The following is a 24,477-nucleotide window of genomic DNA, read 5'->3' on the forward strand; positions in this document are numbered from 1 at the left end:
AACAGTCCAAGGTCTCTAAAAAACTAAACAAAGCAGCCCTTCTCGTAGGGCTCTTTAGACCTCTCACATTAAGAGAGGAGCACTTTAAGGAAGCTATTCGCTACTGGAGTTTGAGTCCGATATGAAACCCACAGGTGACTCCGGGCTTTCGAACTCTTTGATATTTTTTGGATCGGACGCTGATCTTATAGAAGGCCTCCATGCATGTTGACTGTCCTCACATTCGTCTGAGCTTTTTTTGACAGGCCGTTTAATGCCAAGTTGTGGCTCATCTCCAAGTTCCTTCTTCCGCTTGATCTCCTTCACGCCAACCTCCATGGCTTCACTGCTCACTAGTGACCCTCCACCACCAGAACCCTCCACAGAAGGTCTCCCCTCTGTCTCAGGCACAGCAGAAAGGTCCATAAGCTCCGCCACGACATGAGAAGTTACAGCCGGCTTTTCTGAAGGCGCCTCAGACCGCTGGGGTGCTTTCGCAGGTGGTACTTCAGCTTGCACTACACCCACTCTCCCCGCTACACGGTCAGCCCACGATCTAGCTACACTGGAACGGAGACTGCAATCTTTAAAGGCATGGCCTTCTTCACCACAAATGTTGCAGACGATTTTAGCACAGTCCTTAGAAACATGGCCTTCTTGATTGCACCGACCACAGCGAACTGTAGTGTCCGTGCAAACTTCCATAGTATGTCCGAATTTCTTACATTTCCTACAAAAAGTAGGCATCTCGGGATAAAACAAATAGCCCTTATCCCGACCGATAGAAAAGTTGGAGGGTGGATGACACAACCCTCCAATGCCAGTAGCATCCTCCTTCATTTTCACAAAAAACTTATGTTTCCCCGTCCATAGGTCTTCTGAATTCATCACCTTATGGGAATACTTAACAGAACTGCAGTATTTCCCCAAAAAGAGCTCAATATGGGACACAGTCACAAAGGGATTGTGCATACACACAACTAGAGGAATATCGCCTCCAGTATACAACACTGTGACCGTGATCCCATCAAGCTCAGCAAGGTCTTGATTGCTTTTCAGCTTCTCAAAAAGATTCTGGCATGCATAAGCAGAGTCCAGAGTTAGGATGAAGCTGCCCTTCCGAGGATCTCTGAGACAGACGATGTTCTCTTTCTTCACCCCAAGAAGCTTGTAGAGAGTTTCTTTCACAAAATAAGAAAGTTGGACGAGTTCTTGCTTGTCTTCATCAACATCAAAGCGAAAGGAAAAACGAATCCGCGTTTCACCGGATGTAAGGTAACGGATGCGAACACCCATCTTGTCGATCGCCTTTTCGGTTCCTCGTAGCAGCCCCCCTTGGAAAAGGTAGGACAAACTCCCAGGATCCTCCTGACCAGACACTTGATCTAGCCAAAAGGCCGAGAAGCGATAACCGTGAAAGGGGCGGGCCCAACAAGGTGCCCTTCATGGGCACTATCACTGCTTGCTGTCAGGGAGGCTGCCAGACAATTTTCCATGCACACTCTGGGCTGGGGGGCAGTCAACCACCAGTACACACAGCAGAACCTAAACCCATACCATTATTGCTAAGCAGCAAGACAGGGGCCCATTGCACTCCCACGGGGCCTTTTTAAATGCAATCCATAACCCGGATTTGCCAGGAACCCTTCTTACTCCTCCTACTTGCATGTGACACTGGGCTTAGGATCTGCATAGGAAACACACACACAAGCACACACCTACCTTTGTTGCCTGCAGATGCCTCCTTGGCTGTCCCCAAACGGTATCAAACTAACACCCACGGAAAGCTGTAAGCATAGAGGACATGCCTGCACCCCATTGGACTTACCTGTGTGGGTTAAACCCGGGTTATTTGACAACCTATGGCGGTGATGGTTCTGCTCAGGTAGAGCAGTGCTGATGCTCCTCATAAAGCTGTCGCTGCTGTGAAGGTTCTAGGTGACATCACAAATCCCTATGGTTACATACACAACAAAGCTGGGTTGTTGTTGTTTACACTCTGCAAGGCCTGTGGAAGTGAGTGACATCATAGCACTGTAGTTCTGAGGGTTCTAGATGGATGCAACAATCTCCTGTTGCTTCTATGAAGGCCATAATAGACGACATCACCAAACAGCTCCATAGTCACATACACAGCAAAGGAGAGATGTTGTTTACACCTAGTGATGTCAGTGGTATTGAGTGACATCACAGCACAGTGCTAAGGCTCCTGGGCCTGGACACAGCAGCGGCTGCAATATCTCAACGGAGAATACGTTTATATATATGTGTGTGTGTGCGCGTATATATATATATATATATATATATATATATATATATATATATATATATTTCTCCGCCGAAATCACTTTTAAACCCATTTCCACCTTTTTTTCCCTTCTCTTCCTCTTACTTTTTTTTCACGTTTTTTTACGTTTTTCTCCTTTTCGCCTCTTTTCTGGGCGTATTATTCTTCTTTTTCTTCTTTTTTTTCGTCTAATGCATACCCCATCAGTGCAGCAATGCTTATTCAATACCGCCAGCAGATGGAGACACTGGGGGATAATTTTCTAAGGATTTATACTGATTTTTCCTGTCTGAATTTGTCGCACAGAAAGTTGCAGGCCAAATATGTGTGACATTTCTGCGACTTTAGCTTCTAGAGCATTTTTACAACATTATACATAGGTGCTGAATACATAAAAAGCGACTGTTCAGCGACAGACAAGTCGCATCGGCTGAAAGTAGGCCAGAATGTCAGTCCATGTTGGAGCAGGTTTAGATACAGTCTAAAGTATAGATCTCAAAGTCTGTGCACAGAATTTAGCAAGGGCCTCGCACCTTCTGATGCATCAGGTAGGTGCACAATAGCATAGCCTAACCCTCTGTACTTTGGTCTATATTGATGCGGGACATAGACAGCCAGCTGATGACCAATCCATTAGTGCAATGGATGGCTGGAAGCATTTGTCTTTGCCTTTGCAATACCACAGAAGCAATGCATGGTCAATGTACAGCAATGACACACCTGTGTGAACAGCCAGGAGACCCCCCCCCCCCATGTTATGTTACATAGTTACATAGTTAGTACGGTCGAAAAAAGACATATGTCCATCAAGTTCAACCAGGGAATTAAGGGGTAGGGGTGTGGCGCGATATTGGGGAAGGGATGAGATTTTATATTTCTTCATAAGCATTAATCTTATTTTGTCAATTAGGAACATTCAGCACCCACCCGCTATCAAGGCAGCTGCCTATCATGTCATGCCCTACCTGCACAGGTGTGCTGGCTACTCAAATGATCCAATTAAGGAGGCCATTTAGTCAGCAGCAGCAGAAGTCCTGTGCCTGGACGCTCCAACAGCGGCCAGACACAAGCAGAAGCAGAAGCAGCAGAAGCAGCAGCAGCACCACCTTTTGTTTTTTGGCTGCAGCAGCAGCAAGGCCCACAGGGCTGGCTAGCTGGCTAGCCAGCAAGCAGGTAGCAATGAAAGTAGGAATCTTTCTTTTTAACCCTGTAAGGGGGTGGTGCACTGTACCCGAAGATACTGCCATATCGGGTCAATGCATAGGGCGACGGAAGCAAGCTTCGAAATCGGCCCCCGTTCTCAAAAATCCATTTAATATATGGTCCCCAGATAGGGGACGTATCAGATATTAAACTGATAAGAACAGATACTACACTTGATCTTAGCCAAAAGGCCGAGAAGCGATAACCGTGAAAGGGGCGGGCCCAACAAGGTGCCCTTCATGGGCACTATCACTGCTTGCTGTCAGGGAGGCTGCCAGACAATTTTCCATGCACACTCTGGGCTGGGGGGCAGTCAACCACCAGTACACACAGCAGAACCTAAACCCATACCATTATTGCTAAGCAGCAAGACAGGGGCCCATTGCACTCCCACGGGGCCTTTTTAAATGCAATCCATAACCCGGATTTGCCAGGAACCCTTCTTACTCCTCCTACTTGCATGTGACACTGGGCTTAGGATCTGCATAGGAAACACACACACAAGCACACACCTACCTTTGTTGCCTGCAGATGCCTCCTTGGCTGTCCCCAAACGGTATCAAACCAACACCCACGGGAAGCTGTAAGCATAGAGGACATGCCTGCACCCCATTGGACTTACCTGTGTGGGTTAAACCCGGGTTATTTGACAACCTATGGCGGTGATGGTTCTGCTCAGGCAGAGCAGTGCTGATGCTCCTCATAAAGCTGTCGCTGCTGTGAAGGTTCTAGGTGACATCACAAATCCCTATGGTTACATACACAACAAAGCTGGGTTGTTGTTGTTTACACTCTGCAAGGCCTGTGGAAGTGAGTGACATCATAGCACTGTAGTTCTGAGGGTTCTAGATGGATGCAACAATCTCCTGTTGCTTCTATGAAGGCCATAATAGACGACATCACCAAACAGCTCCATAGTCACATACACAGCAAAGGAGAGATGTTGTTTACACCTAGTGATGTCAGTGGTATTGAGTGACATCACAGCACAGTGCTAAGGCTCCTGGGCCTGGACACAGCAGCGGCTGCAATATCTCAACGGAGAATACGTTTATATATATATGTGTGTGTGTGCGCGTATATATATATATATATATATATATATATATATATATTTCTCCGCCGAAATCACTTTTAAACCCATTTCCACCTTTTTTTCCCTTCTCTTCCTCTTACTTTTTTTTCACGTTTTTTTACGTTTTTCTCCTTTTCGCCTCTTTTCTGGGCGTATTATTCTTCTTTTTCTTCTTTTTTTTCGTCTAATGCATACCCCATCAGTGCAGCAATGCTTATTCAATACCGCCAGCAGATGGAGACACTGGGGGATAATTTTCTAAGGATTTATACTGATTTTTCCTGTCTGAATTTGTCGCACAGAAAGTTGCAGGCCAAATATGTGTGACATTTCTGCGACTTTAGCTTCTAGAGCATTTTTACAACATTATACATAGGTGCTGAATACATAAAAAGCGACTGTTCAGCGACAGACAAGTCGCATCGGCTGAAAGTAGGCCAGAATGTCAGTCCATGTTGGAGCAGGTTTAGATACAGTCTAAAGTATAGATCTCAAAGTCTGTGCACAGAATTTAGCAAGGGCCTCGCACCTTCTGATGCATCAGGTAGGTGCACAATAGCATAGCCTAACCCTCTGTACTTTGGTCTATATTGATGCGGGACATAGACAGCCAGCTGATGACCAATCCATTAGTGCAATGGATGGCTGGAAGCATTTGTCTTTGCCTTTGCAATACCACAGAAGCAATGCATGGTCAATGTACAGCAATGACACACCTGTGTGAACAGCCAGGAGACCCCCCCCCCCCCCCCCATGTTATGTTACATAGTTACATAGTTAGTACGGTCGAAAAAAGACATATGTCCATCAAGTTCAACCAGGGAATTAAGGGGTAGGGGTGTGGCGCGATATTGGGGAAGGGATGAGATTTTATATTTCTTCATAAGCATTAATCTTATTTTGTCAATTAGGAACATTCAGCACCCACCCGCTATCAAGGCAGCTGCCTATCATGTCATGCCCTACCTGCACAGGTGTGCTGGCTACTCAAATGATCCAATTAAGGAGGCCATTTAGTCAGCAGCAGCAGAAGTCCTGTGCCTGGACGCTCCAACAGCGGCCAGACACAAGCAGAAGCAGAAGCAGCAGAAGCAGCAGCAGCACCACCTTTTGTTTTTTGGCTGCAGCAGCAGCAAGGCCCACAGGGCTGGCTAGCTGGCTAGCCAGCAAGCAGGTAGCAATGAAAGTAGGAATCTTTCTTTTTAACCCTGTAAGGGGGTGGTGCACTGTACCCGAAGATACTGCCATATCGGGTCAATGCATAGGGCGACGGAAGCAAGCTTCGAAATCGGCCCCCGTTCTCAAAAATCCATTTAATATATGGTCCCCAGATAGGGGACGTATCAGATATTAAACTGATAAGAACAGATACTACACTTGATCTTAGCCAAAAGGCCGAGAAGCGATAACCGTGAAAGGGGCGGGCCCAACAAGGTGCCCTTCATGGGCACTATCACTGCTTGCTGTCAGGGAGGCTGCCAGACAATTTTCCATGCACACTCTGGGCTGGGGGGCAGTCAACCACCAGTACACACAGCAGAACCTAAACCCATACCATTATTGCTAAGCAGCAAGACAGGGGCCCATTGCACTCCCACGGGGCCTTTTTAAATGCAATCCATAACCCGGATTTGCCAGGAACCCTTCTTACTCCTCCTACTTGCATGTGACACTGGGCTTAGGATCTGCATAGGAAACACACACACAAGCACACACCTACCTTTGTTGCCTGCAGATGCCTCCTTGGCTGTCCCCAAACGGTATCAAACCAACACCCACGGGAAGCTGTAAGCATAGAGGACATGCCTGCACCCCATTGGACTTACCTGTGTGGGTTAAACCCGGGTTATTTGACAACCTATGGCGGTGATGGTTCTGCTCAGGCAGAGCAGTGCTGATGCTCCTCATAAAGCTGTCGCTGCTGTGAAGGTTCTAGGTGACATCACAAATCCCTATGGTTACATACACAACAAAGCTGGGTTGTTGTTGTTTACACTCTGCAAGGCCTGTGGAAGTGAGTGACATCATAGCACTGTAGTTCTGAGGGTTCTAGATGGATGCAACAATCTCCTGTTGCTTCTATGAAGGCCATAATAGACGACATCACCAAACAGCTCCATAGTCACATACACAGCAAAGGAGAGATGTTGTTTACACCTAGTGATGTCAGTGGTATTGAGTGACATCACAGCACAGTGCTAAGGCTCCTGGGCCTGGACACAGCAGCGGCTGCAATATCTCAACGGAGAATACGTTTATATATATGTGTGAGTGTGCGCGTATATATATATATATATATATATATATATATATATATATTTCTCCGCCGAAATCACTTTTAAACCCATTTCCACCTTTTTTTCCCTTCTCTTCCTCTTACTTTTTTTTCACGTTTTTTTACGTTTTTCTCCTTTTCGCCTCTTTTCTGGGCGTATTATTCTTCTTTTTCTTCTTTTTTTTCGTCTAATGCATACCCCATCAGTGCAGCAATGCTTATTCAATACCGCCAGCAGATGGAGACCCTGGGGGATAATTTTCTAAGGATTTATACTGATTTTTCCTGTCTGAATTTGTCGCACAGAAAGTTGCAGGCCAAATATGTGTGACATTTCTGCGACTTTAGCTTCTAGAGCATTTTTACAACATTATACATAGGTGCTGAATACATAAAAAGCGACTGTTCAGCGACAGACAAGTCGCATCGGCTGAAAGTAGGCCAGAATGTCAGTCCATGTTGGAGCAGGTTTAGATACAGTCTAAAGTATAGATCTCAAAGTCTGTGCACAGAATTTAGCAAGGGCCTCGCACCTTCTGATGCATCAGGTAGGTGCACAATAGCATAGCCTAACCCTCTGTACTTTGGTCTATATTGATGCGGGACATAGACAGCCAGCTGATGACCAATCCATTAGTGCAATGGATGGCTGGAAGCATTTGTCTTTGCCTTTGCAATACCACAGAAGCAATGCATGGTCAATGTACAGCAATGACACACCTGTGTGAACAGCCAGGAGACCCCCCCCCCCCCCCCCCCATGTTATGTTACATAGTTACATAGTTAGTACGGTCGAAAAAAGACATATGTCCATCAAGTTCAACCAGGGAATTAAGGGGTAGGGGTGTGGCGCGATATTGGGGAAGGGATGAGATTTTATATTTCTTCATAAGCATTAATCTTATTTTGTCAATTAGGAACATTCAGCACCCACCCGCTATCAAGGCAGCTGCCTATCATGTCATGCCCTACCTGCACAGGTGTGCTGGCTACTCAAATGATCCAATTAAGGAGGCTATTTAGTCAGCAGCAGCAGAAGTCCTGTGCCTGGACGCTCCAACAGCGGCCAGACACAAGCAGAAGCAGAAGCAGCAGAAGCAGCAGCAGCACCACCTTTTGTTTTTTGGCTGCAGCAGCAGCAAGGCCCACAGGGCTGGCTAGCTGGCTAGCCAGCAAGCAGGTAGCAATGAAAGTAGGAATCTTTCTTTTTAACCCTGTAAGGGGGTGGTGCACTGTACCCGAAGATACTGCCATATCGGGTCAATGCATAGGGCGACGGAAGCAAGCTTCGAAATCGGCCCCCGTTCTCAAAAATCCATTTAATATATGGTCCCCAGATAGGGGACGTATCAGATATTAAACTGATAAGAACAGATTTTTTTTTTTAAGTTAGCCCTCAGAACTCACTCAGAGTTCCAAGATCTTATTTGGAACTCAATTTTGTGTTCATCATCAGGTAACATGTTTTTATTTCTTTTCTTAAACACTAATGAAACAAAATAGAACATTTAAAAACAAAATAAGAAACAACATAAAATAGCAAAACCAAACATTACTTTCTAATTAAGCAAAACAAAATTAGAAGGTCATCCCCTTCCTCCATGCAAACACCATTAGAAAGTCTATCAGTCCTCGACTGATATTGCCATTTGCTATATCTTTCTTAACTTGAGACGCCAACCAGCCTGGAATTTTATACGTTTCAACAAAACGGTTCATGTCTGCCTTGAAAGAAAAATAGACTTTATCCCGAGCTTCTTCCTCCCGGTTCTTCAAGCCTATCTTTAGATCCATCATATCTTTGTCAAACGTTTTTCTTTCTGCTTCCGACAAATTTTCCAACAAACCACCAAGCACACCAAAATACTGCACTGGCACATACACTTCCTCCTCTCTCTTCTTCTTCTGCTCTGTAGGTCTTCTAGTTGGAACCTGCTCCACTTCTGGTTCTTTCACTTCAGCTGGTTCCTCTCTGCTTCTTTTTACAGCTTCCTTTTTCTCTGAATTTTTCTCAGACTTTTTCTTAGGACACGAGCCAAGCAGATGGCCCTCCTCACCACACAGATGGCATTTCCTTTTCTTTTGACAATTTTCCACGTCGTGACCCTCCTCTTGACACTTGAAACACCACAAAAACGTGCAATCCTCCTTTCTGTGACCGTACTGTTTACATTTGCGGCAAAAATCTTGCATGCCAGAAAAATACAGATCCCCGTTCACAGAACCAATTTTAAACCGTCCTGGGGGGATCACTAACTTGCCATCTGCCATTTTAAATTTCACATGGAACCTCCACTTGGTGGTCCATAGTCCATATTGATTAAATACCTTGCCTTTAGGCAGAACACTGTCACAGAATCGAGACAAAAAGGTAACGATATCCTCCTCCGAAGTATATGGGCTATACATCCTTATAGTCACCAATCGTTCTCTACGTGGGAAATGTGGAACTATCTCCACCCCTTCCAAAACCGGACATACCTTCTTTTGCTGCAATATGTTCCAAAATGACTCATAGTCCTCTTCAGAAGCCAGCACCACGTCGTAGTATCCACTTCTGGGAAACTCAAGCATGGATAGGATTTGCTCCCTCTTGACTTCCAGCAACTTAAACAGCACTTCTTCCACGACAAAGACAAGGCCTCTTTCCTTCTTCCGGACATCGAGCAGGGAAATACGAACTCCATTCCGAAGTCTCGCAAAAGGCGGCACGCCTTCCGAAGAAAAACCGCAATCTTCCTCCATGTCCATGATGTCCAGACACCTCCCCCACCGAAGTAGGTAGGTGGGGATCGCCTCCCGTTGTCTGGGGACTAAGCCGGCTCCCTGATAGCAGCAGGGGGGTGAAGTCCCTCCGTTAAGAAGGACGATCCCCCCAGGCAAAGGAGCCGGGTACCCCAGACACCCTCTGGCCAGACCAAGTGAGCAGAACTACACTTGATCTTAGCCAAAAGGCCGAGAAGCGATAACCGTGAAAGGGGCGGGCCCAACAAGGTGCCCTTCATGGGCACTATCACTGCTTGCTGTCAGGGAGGCTGCCAGACAATTTTCCATGCACACTCTGGGCTGGGGGGCAGTCAACCACCAGTACACACAGCAGAACCTAAACCCATACCATTATTGCTAAGCAGCAAGACAGGGGCCCATTGCACTCCCACGGGGCCTTTTTAAATGCAATCCATAACCCGGATTTGCCAGGAACCCTTCTTACTCCTCCTACTTGCATGTGACACTGGGCTTAGGATCTGCATAGGAAACACACACACAAGCACACACCTACCTTTGTTGCCTGCAGATGCCTCCTTGGCTGTCCCCAAACGGTATCAAACCAACACCCACGGGAAGCTGTAAGCATAGAGGACATGCCTGCACCCCATTGGACTTACCTGTGTGGGTTAAACCCGGGTTATTTGACAACCTATGGCGGTGATGGTTCTGCTCAGGCAGAGCAGTGCTGATGCTCCTCATAAAGCTGTCGCTGCTGTGAAGGTTCTAGGTGACATCACAAATCCCTATGGTTACATACACAACAAAGCTGGGTTGTTGTTGTTTACACTCTGCAAGGCCTGTGGAAGTGAGTGACATCATAGCACTGTAGTTCTGAGGGTTCTAGATGGATGCAACAATCTCCTGTTGCTTCTATGAAGGCCATAATAGACGACATCACCAAACAGCTCCATAGTCACATACACAGCAAAGGAGAGATGTTGTTTACACCTAGTGATGTCAGTGGTATTGAGTGACATCACAGCACAGTGCTAAGGCTCCTGGGCCTGGACACAGCAGCGGCTGCAATATCTCAACGGAGAATACGTTTATATATATGTGTGTGTGTGCGCGTATATATATATATATATATATATATATATATATATATTTCTCCGCCGAAATCACTTTTAAACCCATTTCCACCTTTTTTTCCCTTCTCTTCCTCTTACTTTTTTTTCACGTTTTTTTACGTTTTTCTCCTTTTCGCCTCTTTTCTGGGCGTATTATTCTTCTTTTTCTTCTTTTTTTTCGTCTAATGCATACCCCATCAGTGCAGCAATGCTTATTCAATACCGCCAGCAGATGGAGACACTGGGGGATAATTTTCTAAGGATTTATACTGATTTTTCCTGTCTGAATTTGTCGCACAGAAAGTTGCAGGCCAAATATGTGTGACATTTCTGCGACTTTAGCTTCTAGAGCATTTTTACAACATTATACATAGGTGCTGAATACATAAAAAGCGACTGTTCAGCGACAGACAAGTCGCATCGGCTGAAAGTAGGCCAGAATGTCAGTCCATGTTGGAGCAGGTTTAGATACAGTCTAAAGTATAGATCTCAAAGTCTGTGCACAGAATTTAGCAAGGGCCTCGCACCTTCTGATGCATCAGGTAGGTGCACAATAGCATAGCCTAACCCTCTGTACTTTGGTCTATATTGATGCGGGACATAGACAGCCAGCTGATGACCAATCCATTAGTGCAATGGATGGCTGGAAGCATTTGTCTTTGCCTTTGCAATACCACAGAAGCAATGCATGGTCAATGTACAGCAATGACACACCTGTGTGAACAGCCAGGAGACCCCCCCCCCCCCCATGTTATGTTACATAGTTACATAGTTAGTACGGTCGAAAAAAGACATATGTCCATCAAGTTCAACCAGGGAATTAAGGGGTAGGGGTGTGGCGCGATATTGGGGAAGGGATGAGATTTTATATTTCTTCATAAGCATTAATCTTATTTTGTCAATTAGGAACATTCAGCACCCACCCGCTATCAAGGCAGCTGCCTATCATGTCATGCCCTACCTGCACAGGTGTGCTGGCTACTCAAATGATCCAATTAAGGAGGCCATTTAGTCAGCAGCAGCAGAAGTCCTGTGCCTGGACGCTCCAACAGCGGCCAGACACAAGCAGAAGCAGAAGCAGCAGAAGCAGCAGCAGCACCACCTTTTGTTTTTTGGCTGCAGCAGCAGCAAGGCCCACAGGGCTGGCTAGCTGGCTAGCCAGCAAGCAGGTAGCAATGAAAGTAGGAATCTTTCTTTTTAACCCTGTAAGGGGGTGGTGCACTGTACCCGAAGATACTGCCATATCGGGTCAATGCATAGGGCGACGGAAGCAAGCTTCGAAATCGGCCCCCGTTCTCAAAAATCCATTTAATATATGGTCCCCAGATAGGGGACGTATCAGATATTAAACTGATAAGAACAGATACTACACTTGATCTTAGCCAAAAGGCCGAGAAGCGATAACCGTGAAAGGGGCGGGCCCAACAAGGTGCCCTTCATGGGCACTATCACTGCTTGCTGTCAGGGAGGCTGCCAGACAATTTTCCATGCACACTCTGGGCTGGGGGGCAGTCAACCACCAGTACACACAGCAGAACCTAAACCCATACCATTATTGCTAAGCAGCAAGACAGGGGCCCATTGCACTCCCACGGGGCCTTTTTAAATGCAATCCATAACCCGGATTTGCCAGGAACCCTTCTTACTCCTCCTACTTGCATGTGACACTGGGCTTAGGATCTGCATAGGAAACACACACACAAGCACACACCTACCTTTGTTGCCTGCAGATGCCTCCTTGGCTGTCCCCAAACGGTATCAAACCAACACCCACGGGAAGCTGTAAGCATAGAGGACATGCCTGCACCCCATTGGACTTACCTGTGTGGGTTAAACCCGGGTTATTTGACAACCTATGGCGGTGATGGTTCTGCTCAGGCAGAGCAGTGCTGATGCTCCTCATAAAGCTGTCGCTGCTGTGAAGGTTCTAGGTGACATCACAAATCCCTATGGTTACATACACAACAAAGCTGGGTTGTTGTTGTTTACACTCTGCAAGGCCTGTGGAAGTGAGTGACATCATAGCACTGTAGTTCTGAGGGTTCTAGATGGATGCAACAATCTCCTGTTGCTTCTATGAAGGCCATAATAGACGACATCACCAAACAGCTCCATAGTCACATACACAGCAAAGGAGAGATGTTGTTTACACCTAGTGATGTCAGTGGTATTGAGTGACATCACAGCACAGTGCTAAGGCTCCTGGGCCTGGACACAGCAGCGGCTGCAATATCTCAACGGAGAATACGTTTATATATATGTGTGTGTGTGCGCGTATATATATATATATATATATATATATATATATATATATATATATTTCTCCGCCGAAATCACTTTTAAACCCATTTCCACCTTTTTTTCCCTTCTCTTCCTCTTACTTTTTTTTCACGTTTTTTTACGTTTTTCTCCTTTTCGCCTCTTTTCTGGGCGTATTATTCTTCTTTTTCTTCTTTTTTTTCGTCTAATGCATACCCCATCAGTGCAGCAATGCTTATTCAATACCGCCAGCAGATGGAGACACTGGGGGATAATTTTCTAAGGATTTATACTGATTTTTCCTGTCTGAATTTGTCGCACAGAAAGTTGCAGGCCAAATATGTGTGACATTTCTGCGACTTTAGCTTCTAGAGCATTTTTACAACATTATACATAGGTGCTGAATACATAAAAAGCGACTGTTCAGCGACAGACAAGTCGCATCGGCTGAAAGTAGGCCAGAATGTCAGTCCATGTTGGAGCAGGTTTAGATACAGTCTAAAGTATAGATCTCAAAGTCTGTGCACAGAATTTAGCAAGGGCCTCGCACCTTCTGATGCATCAGGTAGGTGCACAATAGCATAGCCTAACCCTCTGTACTTTGGTCTATATTGATGCGGGACATAGACAGCCAGCTGATGACCAATCCATTAGTGCAATGGATGGCTGGAAGCATTTGTCTTTGCCTTTGCAATACCACAGAAGCAATGCATGGTCAATGTACAGCAATGACACACCTGTGTGAACAGCCAGGAGACCCCCCCCCCCCCCATGTTATGTTACATAGTTACATAGTTAGTACGGTCGAAAAAAGACATATGTCCATCAAGTTCAACCAGGGAATTAAGGGGTAGGGGTGTGGCGCGATATTGGGGAAGGGATGAGATTTTATATTTCTTCATAAGCATTAATCTTATTTTGTCAATTAGGAACATTCAGCACCCACCCGCTATCAAGGCAGCTGCCTATCATGTCATGCCCTACCTGCACAGGTGTGCTGGCTACTCAAATGATCCAATTAAGGAGGCCATTTAGTCAGCAGCAGCAGAAGTCCTGTGCCTGGACGCTCCAACAGCGGCCAGACACAAGCAGAAGCAGAAGCAGCAGAAGCAGCAGCAGCACCACCTTTTGTTTTTTGGCTGCAGCAGCAGCAAGGCCCACAGGGCTGGCTAGCTGGCTAGCCAGCAAGCAGGTAGCAATGAAAGTAGGAATCTTTCTTTTTAACCCTGTAAGGGGGTGGTGCACTGTACCCGAAGATACTGCCATATCGGGTCAATGCATAGGGCGACGGAAGCAAGCTTCGAAATCGGCCCCCGTTCTCAAAAATCCATTTAATATATGGTCCCCAGATAGGGGACGTATCAGATATTAAACTGATAAGAACAGATACTACACTTGATCTTAGCCAAAAGGCCGAGAAGCGATAACCGTGAAAGGGGCGGGCCCAACAAGGTGCCCTTCATGGGCACTATCACTGCTTGCTGTCAGGGAGGCTGCCAGACAATTTTCCATGCACACTCTGGGCTGGGGGGCAGTCAACCACCAGTACACACAGCAGAACCTAAACCCATACCATTATTGCTAAGCAGCAAGACAGGGGCCCATTGCACTCCCACGGGGCCTTTTTAAATGCAATCCATAACCCGGATTTGCCAGGAACCCTTCTTACTCCTCCTACTTGCATGTGACACTGGGCTTAGGATCTGCATAGGAAACACACACACAAGCACACACCTACCTTTGTTGCCTGCAGATGCCTCCTTGGCTGTCCCCAAACGGTATCAAACCAACACCCACGGGAAGCTGTAAGCATAGAGGACATGCCTGCACCCCATTGGACTTACCTGTGTGGGTTAAACCCGGGTTATTTGACAACCTATGGCGGTGATGGTTCTGCTCAGGCAGAGCAGTGCTGATGCTCCTCATAAAGCTGTCGCTGCTGTGAAGGTTCTAGGTGACATCACAAATCCCTATGGTTACATACACAACAAAGCTGGGTTGTTGTTGTTTACACTCTGCAAGGCCTGTGGAAGTGAGTGACATCATAGCACTGTAGTTCTGAGGGTTCTAGATGGATGCAACAATCTCCTGTTGCTTCTATGAAGGCCATAATAGACGACATCACCAAACAGCTCCATAGTCACATACACAGCAAAGGAGAGATGTTGTTTACACCTAGTGATGTCAGTGGTATTGAGTGACATCACAGCACAGTGCTAAGGCTCCTGGGCCTGGACACAGCAGCGGCTGCAATATCTCAACGGAGAATACGTTTATATATATGTGTGAGTGTGCGCGTATATATATATATATATATATATATATATATATATATATATATATATTTCTCCGCCGAAATCACTTTTAAACCCATTTCCACCTTTTTTTCCCTTCTCTTCCTCTTACTTTTTTTTCACGTTTTTTTACGTTTTTCTCCTTTTCGCCTCTTTTCTGGGCGTATTATTCTTCTTTTTCTTCTTTTTTTTCGTCTAATGCATACCCCATCAGTGCAGCAATGCTTATTCAATACCGCCAGCAGATGGAGACCCTGGGGGATAATTTTCTAAGGATTTATACTGATTTTTCCTGTCTGAATTTGTCGCACAGAAAGTTGCAGGCCAAATATGTGTGACATTTCTGCGACTTTAGCTTCTAGAGCATTTTTACAACATTATACATAGGTGCTGAATACATAAAAAGCGACTGTTCAGCGACAGACAAGTCGCATCGGCTGAAAGTAGGCCAGAATGTCAGTCCATGTTGGAGCAGGTTTAGATACAGTCTAAAGTATAGATCTCAAAGTCTGTGCACAGAATTTAGCAAGGGCCTCGCACCTTCTGATGCATCAGGTAGGTGCACAATAGCATAGCCTAACCCTCTGTACTTTGGTCTATATTGATGCGGGACATAGACAGCCAGCTGATGACCAATCCATTAGTGCAATGGATGGCTGGAAGCATTTGTCTTTGCCTTTGCAATACCACAGAAGCAATGCATGGTCAATGTACAGCAATGACACACCTGTGTGAACAGCCAGGAGACCCCCCCCCCATGTTATGTTACATAGTTACATAGTTAGTACGGTCGAAAAAAGACATATGTCCATCAAGTTCAACCAGGGAATTAAGGGGTAGGGGTGTGGCGCGATATTGGGGAAGGGATGAGATTTTATATTTCTTCATAAGCATTAATCTTATTTTGTCAATTAGGAACATTCAGCACCCACCCGCTATCAAGGCAGCTGCCTATCATGTCATGCCCTACCTGCACAGGTGTGCTGGCTACTCAAATGATCCAATTAAGGAGGCTATTTAGTCAGCAGCAGCAGAAGTCCTGTGCCTGGACGCTCCAACAGCGGCCAGACACAAGCAGAAGCAGAAGCAGCAGAAGCAGCAGCAGCACCACCTTTTGTTTTTTGGCTGCAGCAGCAGCAAGGCCCACAGGGCTGGCTAGCTGGCTAGCCAGCAAGCAGGTAGCAATGAAAGTAGGAATCTTTCTTTTTAACCCTGTAAGGGGGTGGTGCACTGTACCCGAAGATACTGCCATATCGGGTCAATGCATAGGGCGACGGAAGCAAGCTTCGAAATCGGCCCCCGTTCTCAAAAATCCATTTAATATATGGTCCCCAGATAGGGGACGTATCAGATATTAAACTGATAAGAACAGATACTACACTTGATCTTAGCCAAAAGGCCGAGAAGCGATAACCGTGAAAGGGGCGGGCCCAACAAGGTGCCCTTCATGGGCACTATCACTGCTTGCTGTCAGGGAGGCTGCCAGACAATTTTCCATGCACACTCTGGGCTGGGGGGCAGTCAACCACCAGTACACACAGCAGAACCTAAACCCATACCATTATTGCTAAGCAGCAAGACAGGGGCCCATTGCACTCCCACGGGGCCTTTTTAAATGCAATCCATAACCCGGATTTGCCAGGAACCCTTCTTACTCCTCCTACTTGCATGTGACACTGGGCTTAGGATCTGCATAGGAAACACACACACAAGCACACACCTACCTTTGTTGCCTGCAGATGCCTCCTTGGCTGTCCCCAAACGGTATCAAACCAACACCCATGGGAAGCTGTAAGCATAGAGGACATGCCTGCACCCCATTGGACTTACCTGTGTGGGTTAAACCCGGGTTATTTGACAACCTATGGCGGTGATGGTTCTGCTCAGGCAGAGCAGTGCTGATGCTCCTCATAAAGCTGTCGCTGCTGTGAAGGTTCTAGGTGACATCACAAATCCCTATGGTTACATACACAACAAAGCTGGGTTGTTGTTGTTTACACTCTGCAAGGCCTGTGGAAGTGAGTGACATCATAGCACTGTAGTTCTGAGGGTTCTAGATGGATGCAACAATCTCCTGTTGCTTCTATGAAGGCCATAATAGACGACATCACCAAACAGCTCCATAGTCACATACACAGCAAAGGAGAGATGTTGTTTACACCTAGTGATGTCAGTGGTATTGAGTGACATCACAGCACAGTGCTAAGGCTCCTGGGCCTGGACACAGCAGCGGCTGCAATATCTCAACGGAGAATACGTTTATATATATGTGTGTGTGTGCGCGTATATATATATATATATATATATATATATATATATATATATATATATTTCTCCGCCGAAATCACTTTTAAACCCATTTCCACCTTTTTTTCCCTTCTCTTCCTCTTACTTTTTTTTCACGTTTTTTTACGTTTTTCTCCTTTTCGCCTCTTTTCTGGGCGTATTATTCTTCTTTTTCTTCTTTTTTTTCGTCTAATGCATACCCCATCAGTGCAGCAATGCTTATTCAATACCGCCAGCAGATGGAGACCCTGGGGGATAATTTTCTAAGGATTTATACTGATTTTTCCTGTCTGAATTTGTCGCACAGAAAGTTGCAGGCCAAATATGTGTGACATTTCTGCGACTTTAGCTTCTAGAGCATTTTTACAACATTATACATAGGTGCTGAATACATAAAAAGCGACTGTTCAGCGACAGACAAGTCGCATCGGCTGAAAGTAGGCCAGAATGTCAGTCCATGTTGGAGCAGGTTTAGATACAGTCTAAAGTATAGATCTCAAAGTCTGTGCACAGAATTTAGCAAGGGCCTCGCACCTTCTGATGCATCAGGTAGGTGCACAATAGCATAGCCTAACCCTCTGTACTTTGGTCTATATTGATGCGGGACATAGACAGCCAGCTGATGACCAATCCATTAGTGCAATGGATGGCTGGAAGCATTTGTCTTTGCCTTTGCAATACCACAGAAGCAATGCATGGTCAATGTACAGCAATGACACACCTGTGTGAACAGCCAGGAGACCCCCCCCCCCCATGTTATGTTACATAGTTACATAGTTAGTACGGTCGAAAAAAGACATATGTCCATCAAGTTCAACCAGGGAATTAAGGGGTAGGGGTGTGGCGCGATATTGGGGAAGGGATGAGATTTTATATTTCTTCATAAGCATTAATCTTATTTTGTCAATTAGGAACATTCAGCATCCACCCGCTATCAAGGCAGCTGCCTATCATGTCATGCCCTACCTGCACAGGTGTGCTGGCTACTCAAATGATCCAATTAAGGAGGCTATTTAGTCAGCAGCAGCAGAAGTCCTGTGCCTGGACGCTCCAACAGCGGCCAGACACAAGCAGAAGCAGAAGCAGCAGAAGCAGCAGCAGCACCACCTTTTGTTTTTTGGCTGCAGCAGCAGCAAGGCCCACAGGGCTGGCTAGCTGGCTAGCCAGCAAGCAGGTAGCAATGAAAGTAGGAATCTTTCTTTTTAACCCTGTAAGGGGGTGGTGCACTGTACCCGAAGATACTGCCATATCGGGTCAATGCATAGGGCGACGGAAGCAAGCTTCGAAATCGGCCCCCGTTCTCAAAAATCCATTTAATATATGGTCCCCAGATAGGGGACGTATCAGATATTAAACTGATAAGAACAGATACTACACTTGATCTTAGCCAAAAGGCCGAGAAGCGATAACCGTGAAAGGGGCGGGCCCAACAAGGTGCCCTTCATGGGCACTATCACTGCTTGCTGTCAGGGAGGCTGCCAGACAATTTTCCATGCACACTCTGGGCTGGGGGGCAGTCAACCACCAGTACACACAGCAGAACCTAAACCCATACCATTATTGCTAAGCAGCAAGACAGGGGCCCATTGCACTCCCACGGGGCCTTTTTAAATGCAATCCATAACCCGGATTTGCCAGGAACCCTTCTTACTCCTCCTACTTGCATGTGACACTGGGCTTAGGATCTGCATAGGAAACACACACACAAGCACACACCTACCTTTGTTGCCTGCAGATGCCTCCTTGGCTGTCCCCAAACGGTATCAAACCAACACCCACGGGAAGCTGTAAGCATAGAGGACATGCCTGCACCCCATTGGACTTACCTGTGTGGGTTAAACCCGGGTTATTTGACAACCTATGGCGGTGATGGTTCTGCTCAGGCAGAGCAGTGCTGATGCTCCTCATAAAGCTGTCGCTGCTGTGAAGGTTCTAGGTGACATCACAAATCCCTATGGTTACATACACAACAAAGCTGGGTTGTTGTTGTTTACACTCTGCAAGGCCTGTGGAAGTGAGTGACATCATAGCACTGTAGTTCTGAGGGTTCTAGATGGATGCAACAATCTCCTGTTGCTTCTATGAAGGCCATAATAGACGACATCACCAAACAGCTCCATAGTCACATACACAGCAAAGGAGAGATGTTGTTTACACCTAGTGATGTCAGTGGTATTGAGTGACATCACAGCACAGTGCTAAGGCTCCTGGGCCTGGACACAGCAGCGGCTGCAATATCTCAACGGAGAATACGTTTATATATATGTGTGTGTGTGCGTATATATATATATATATATATATATATATATATATATATATATATATCTCCGCCGAAATCACTTTTAAACCCATTTCCACCTTTTTTTCCCTTCTCTTCCTCTTACTTTTTTTTCACGTTTTTTTACGTTTTTCTCCTTTTCGCCTCTTTTCTGGGCGTATTATTCTTCTTTTTCTTCTTTTTTTTCGTCTAATGCATACCCCATCAGTGCAGCAATGCTTATTCAATACCGCCAGCAGATGGAGACACTGGGGGATAATTTTCTAAGGATTTATACTGATTTTTCCTGTCTGAATTTGTCGCACAGAAAGTTGCAGGCCAAATATGTGTGACATTTCTGCGACTTTAGCTTCTAGAGCATTTTTACAACATTATACATAGGTGCTGAATACATAAAAAGCGACTGTTCAGCGACAGACAAGTCGCATCGGCTGAAAGTAGGCCAGAATGTCAGTCCATGTTGGAGCAGGTTTAGATACAGTCTAAAGTATAGATCTCAAAGTCTGTGCACAGAATTTAGCAAGGGCCTCGCACCTTCTGATGCATCAGGTAGGTGCACAATAGCATAGCCTAACCCTCTGTACTTTGGTCTATATTGATGCGGGACATAGACAGCCAGCTGATGACCAATCCATTAGTGCAATGGATGGCTGGAAGCATTTGTCTTTGCCTTTGCAATACCACAGAAGCAATGCATGGTCAATGTACAGCAATGACACACCTGTGTGAACAGCCAAGACCCCCCCCCCCCCCATGTTATGTTACATAGTTACATAGTTAGTACGGTCGAAAAAAGACATATGTCCATCAAGTTCAACCAGGGAATTAAGGGGTAGGGGTGTGGCGCGATATTGGGGAAGGGATGAGATTTTATATTTCTTCATAAGCATTAATCTTATTTTGTCAATTAGGAACATTCAGCACCCACCCGCTATCAAGGCAGCTGCCTATCATGTCATGCCCTACCTGCACAGGTGTGCTGGCTACTCAAATGATCCAATTAAGGAGGCCATTTAGTCAGCAGCAGCAGAAGTCCTGTGCCTGGACGCTCCAACAGCGGCCAGACACAAGCAGAAGCAGAAGCAGCAGAAGCAGCAGCAGCACCACCTTTTGTTTTTTGGCTGCAGCAGCAGCAAGGCCCACAGGGCTGGCTAGCTGGCTAGCCAGCAAGCAGGTAGCAATGAAAGTAGGAATCTTTCTTTTTAACCCTGTAAGGGGGTGGTGCACTGTACCCGAAGATACTGCCATATCGGGTCAATGCATAGGGCGACGGAAGCAAGCTTCGAAATCGGCCCCCGTTCTCAAAAATCCATTTAATATATGGTCCCCAGATAGGGGACGTATCAGATATTAAACTGATAAGAACAGATACTACACTTGATCTTAGCCAAAAGGCCGAGAAGCGATAACCGTGAAAGGGGCGGGCCCAACAAGGTGCCCTTCATGGGCACTATCACTGCTTGCTGTCAGGGAGGCTGCCAGACAATTTTCCATGCACACTCTGGGCTGGGGGGCAGTCAACCACCAGTACACACAGCAGAACCTAAACCCATACCATTATTGCTAAGCAGCAAGACAGGGGCCCATTGCACTCCCACGGGGCCTTTTTAAATGCAATCCATAACCCGGATTTGCCAGGAACCCTTCTTACTCCTCCTACTTGCATGTGACACTGGGCTTAGGATCTGCATAGGAAACACACACACAAGCACACACCTACCTTTGTTGCCTGCAGATGCCTCCTTGGCTGTCCCCAAACGGTATCAAACCAACACCCACGGGAAGCTGTAAGCATAGAGGACATGCCTGCACCCCATTGGACTTACCTGTGTGGGTTAAACCCGGGTTATTTGACAACCTATGGCGGTGATGGTTCTGCTCAGGCAGAGCAGTGCTGATGCTCCTCATAAAGCTGTCGCTGCTGTGAAGGTTCTAGGTGACATCACAAATCCCTATGGTTACATACACAACAAAGCTGGGTTGTTGTTGTTTACACTCTGCAAGGCCTGTGGAAGTGAGTGACATCATAGCACTGTAGTTCTGAGGGTTCTAGATGGATGCAACAATCTCCTGTTGCTTCTATGAAGGCCATAATAGACGACATCACCAAACAGCTCCATAGTCACATACACAGCAAAGGAGAGATGTTGTTTACACCTAGTGATGTCAGTGGTATTGAGTGACATCACAGCACAGTGCTAAGGCTCCTGGGCCTGGACACAGCAGCGGCTGCAATATCTCAACGGAGAATACGTTTATATATATGTGTGAGTGTGCGCGTATATATATATATATATATATATATATATATATATATATATATATATTTCTCCGCCGAAATCACTTTTAAACCCATTTCCACCTTTTTTTCCCTTCTCTTCCTCTTACTTTTTTTTCACGTTTTTTTACGTTTTTCTCCTTTTCGCCTCTTTTCTGGGCGTATTATTCTTCTTTTTCTTCTTTTTTTTCGTCTAATGCATACCCCATCAGTGCAGCAATGCTTATTCAATACCGCCAGCAGATGGAGACCCTGGGGGATAATTTTCTAAGGATTTATACTGATTTTTCCTGTCTGAATTTGTCGCACAGAAAGTTGCAGGCCAAATATGTGTGACATTTCTGCGACTTTAGCTTCTAGAGCATTTTTACAACATTATACATAGGTGCTGAATACATAAAAAGCGACTGTTCAGCGACAGACAAGTCGCATCGGCTGAAAGTAGGCCAGAATGTCAGTCCATGTTGGAGCAGGTTTAGATACAGTCTAAAGTATAGATCTCAAAGTCTGTGCACAGAATTTAGCAAGGGCCTCGCACCTTCTGATGCATCAGGTAGGTGCACAATAGCATAGCCTAACCCTCTGTACTTTGGTCTATATTGATGCGGGACATAGACAGCCAGCTGATGACCAATCCATTAGTGCAATGGATGGCTGGAAGCATTTGTCTTTGCCTTTGCAATACCACAGAAGCAATGCATGGTCAATGTACAGCAATGACACACCTGTGTGAACAGCCAGGAGACCCCCCCCCCATGTTATGTTACATAGTTACATAGTTAGTACGGTCGAAAAAAGACATATGTCCATCAAGTTCAACCAGGGAATTAAGGGGTAGGGGTGTGGCGCGATATTGGGGAAGGGATGAGATTTTATATTTCTTCATAAGCATTAATCTTATTTTGTCAATTAGGAACATTCAGCACCCACCCGCTATCAAGGCAGCTGCCTATCATGTCATGCCCTACCTGCACAGGTGTGCTGGCTACTCAAATGATCCAATTAAGGAGGCTATTTAGTCAGCAGCAGCAGAAGTCCTGTGCCTGGACGCTCCAACAGCGGCCAGACACAAGCAGAAGCAGAAGCAGCAGAAGCAGCAGCAGCACCACCTTTTGTTTTTTGGCTGCAGCAGCAGCAAGGCCCACAGGGCTGGCTAGCTGGCTAGCCAGCAAGCAGGTAGCAATGAAAGTAGGAATCTTTCTTTTTAACCCTGTAAGGGGGTGGTGCACTGTACCCGAAGATACTGCCATATCGGGTCAATGCATAGGGCGACGGAAGCAAGCTTCGAAATCGGCCCCCGTTCTCAAAAATCCATTTAATATATGGTCCCCAGATAGGGGACGTATCAGATATTAAACTGATAAGAACAGATACTACACTTGATCTTAGCCAAAAGGCCGAGAAGCGATAACCGTGAAAGGGGCGGGCCCAACAAGGTGCCCTTCATGGGCACTATCACTGCTTGCTGTCAGGGAGGCTGCCAGACAATTTTCCATGCACACTCTGGGCTGGGGGGCAGTCAACCACCAGTACACACAGCAGAACCTAAACCCATACCATTATTGCTAAGCAGCAAGACAGGGGCCCATTGCACTCCCACGGGGCCTTTTTAAATGCAATCCATAACCCGGATTTGCCAGGAACCCTTCTTACTCCTCCTACTTGCATGTGACACTGGGCTTAGGATCTGCATAGGAAACACACACACAAGCACACACCTACCTTTGTTGCCTGCAGATGCCTCCTTGGCTGTCCCCAAACGGTATCAAACCAACACCCATGGGAAGCTGTAAGCATAGAGGACATGCCTGCACCCCATTGGACTTACCTGTGTGGGTTAAACCCGGGTTATTTGACAACCTATGGCGGTGATGGTTCTGCTCAGGCAGAGCAGTGCTGATGCTCCTCATAAAGCTGTCGCTGCTGTGAAGGTTCTAGGTGACATCACAAATCCCTATGGTTACATACACAACAAAGCTGGGTTGTTGTTGTTTACACTCTGCAAGGCCTGTGGAAGTGAGTGACATCATAGCACTGTAGTTCTGAGGGTTCTAGATGGATGCAACAATCTCCTGTTGCTTCTATGAAGGCCATAATAGACGACATCACCAAACAGCTCCATAGTCACATACACAGCAAAGGAGAGATGTTGTTTACACCTAGTGATGTCAGTGGTATTGAGTGACATCACAGCACAGTGCTAAGGCTCCTGGGCCTGGACACAGCAGCGGCTGCAATATCTCAACGGAGAATACGTTTATATATATGTGTGTGTGTGCGCGTATATATATATATATATATATATATATATATATATATATATATATATTTCTCCGCCGAAATCACTTTTAAACCCATTTCCACCTTTTTTTCCCTTCTCTTCCTCTTACTTTTTTTTCACGTTTTTTTACGTTTTTCTCCTTT

General features: G+C 46.0%; 9 non-coding genes across 9 annotated transcripts; all 9 read right to left on the bottom strand.

Moving 5' to 3' along the window:
- Positions 1 to 3,481: 3,481 nt before the first annotated feature.
- On the bottom strand, positions 3,482 to 3,672 carry LOC130314826 (U2 spliceosomal RNA). The gene has a single exon (XR_008862446.1). It is a non-coding gene; the product is annotated as a U2 spliceosomal RNA (small nuclear RNA).
- A 2,088-nt stretch (positions 3,673 to 5,760) lies between these two features.
- Positions 5,761 to 5,951, bottom strand: LOC130314827 (U2 spliceosomal RNA). The gene has a single exon (XR_008862447.1). It is a non-coding gene; the product is annotated as a U2 spliceosomal RNA (small nuclear RNA).
- A 2,090-nt stretch (positions 5,952 to 8,041) lies between these two features.
- On the bottom strand, positions 8,042 to 8,234 carry LOC130314902 (U2 spliceosomal RNA). The gene has a single exon (XR_008862511.1). It is a non-coding gene; the product is annotated as a U2 spliceosomal RNA (small nuclear RNA).
- Positions 8,235 to 11,869: 3,635 nt separating this feature from the next.
- LOC130314828 (U2 spliceosomal RNA) lies at positions 11,870 to 12,060 on the bottom strand. Its single transcript, XR_008862448.1, has one exon. It is a non-coding gene; the product is annotated as a U2 spliceosomal RNA (small nuclear RNA).
- Positions 12,061 to 14,151: 2,091 nt separating this feature from the next.
- LOC130314829 (U2 spliceosomal RNA) lies at positions 14,152 to 14,342 on the bottom strand. The gene has a single exon (XR_008862449.1). It is a non-coding gene; the product is annotated as a U2 spliceosomal RNA (small nuclear RNA).
- Positions 14,343 to 16,431: 2,089 nt separating this feature from the next.
- Positions 16,432 to 16,622, bottom strand: LOC130314831 (U2 spliceosomal RNA). Its single transcript, XR_008862451.1, has one exon. It is a non-coding gene; the product is annotated as a U2 spliceosomal RNA (small nuclear RNA).
- Positions 16,623 to 18,713: 2,091 nt separating this feature from the next.
- On the bottom strand, positions 18,714 to 18,904 carry LOC130314833 (U2 spliceosomal RNA). Its single transcript, XR_008862452.1, has one exon. It is a non-coding gene; the product is annotated as a U2 spliceosomal RNA (small nuclear RNA).
- A 2,087-nt stretch (positions 18,905 to 20,991) lies between these two features.
- On the bottom strand, positions 20,992 to 21,182 carry LOC130314834 (U2 spliceosomal RNA). The gene has a single exon (XR_008862453.1). It is a non-coding gene; the product is annotated as a U2 spliceosomal RNA (small nuclear RNA).
- A 2,089-nt stretch (positions 21,183 to 23,271) lies between these two features.
- Positions 23,272 to 23,462, bottom strand: LOC130314835 (U2 spliceosomal RNA). Its single transcript, XR_008862454.1, has one exon. It is a non-coding gene; the product is annotated as a U2 spliceosomal RNA (small nuclear RNA).
- Positions 23,463 to 24,477: the final 1,015 nt, after the last annotated feature.

This window comes from Hyla sarda, unplaced genomic scaffold (assembly GCF_029499605.1).
Source record: "Hyla sarda isolate aHylSar1 unplaced genomic scaffold, aHylSar1.hap1 scaffold_185, whole genome shotgun sequence".
Lineage (NCBI taxonomy): Eukaryota > Metazoa > Chordata > Amphibia > Anura > Hylidae > Hyla > Hyla sarda.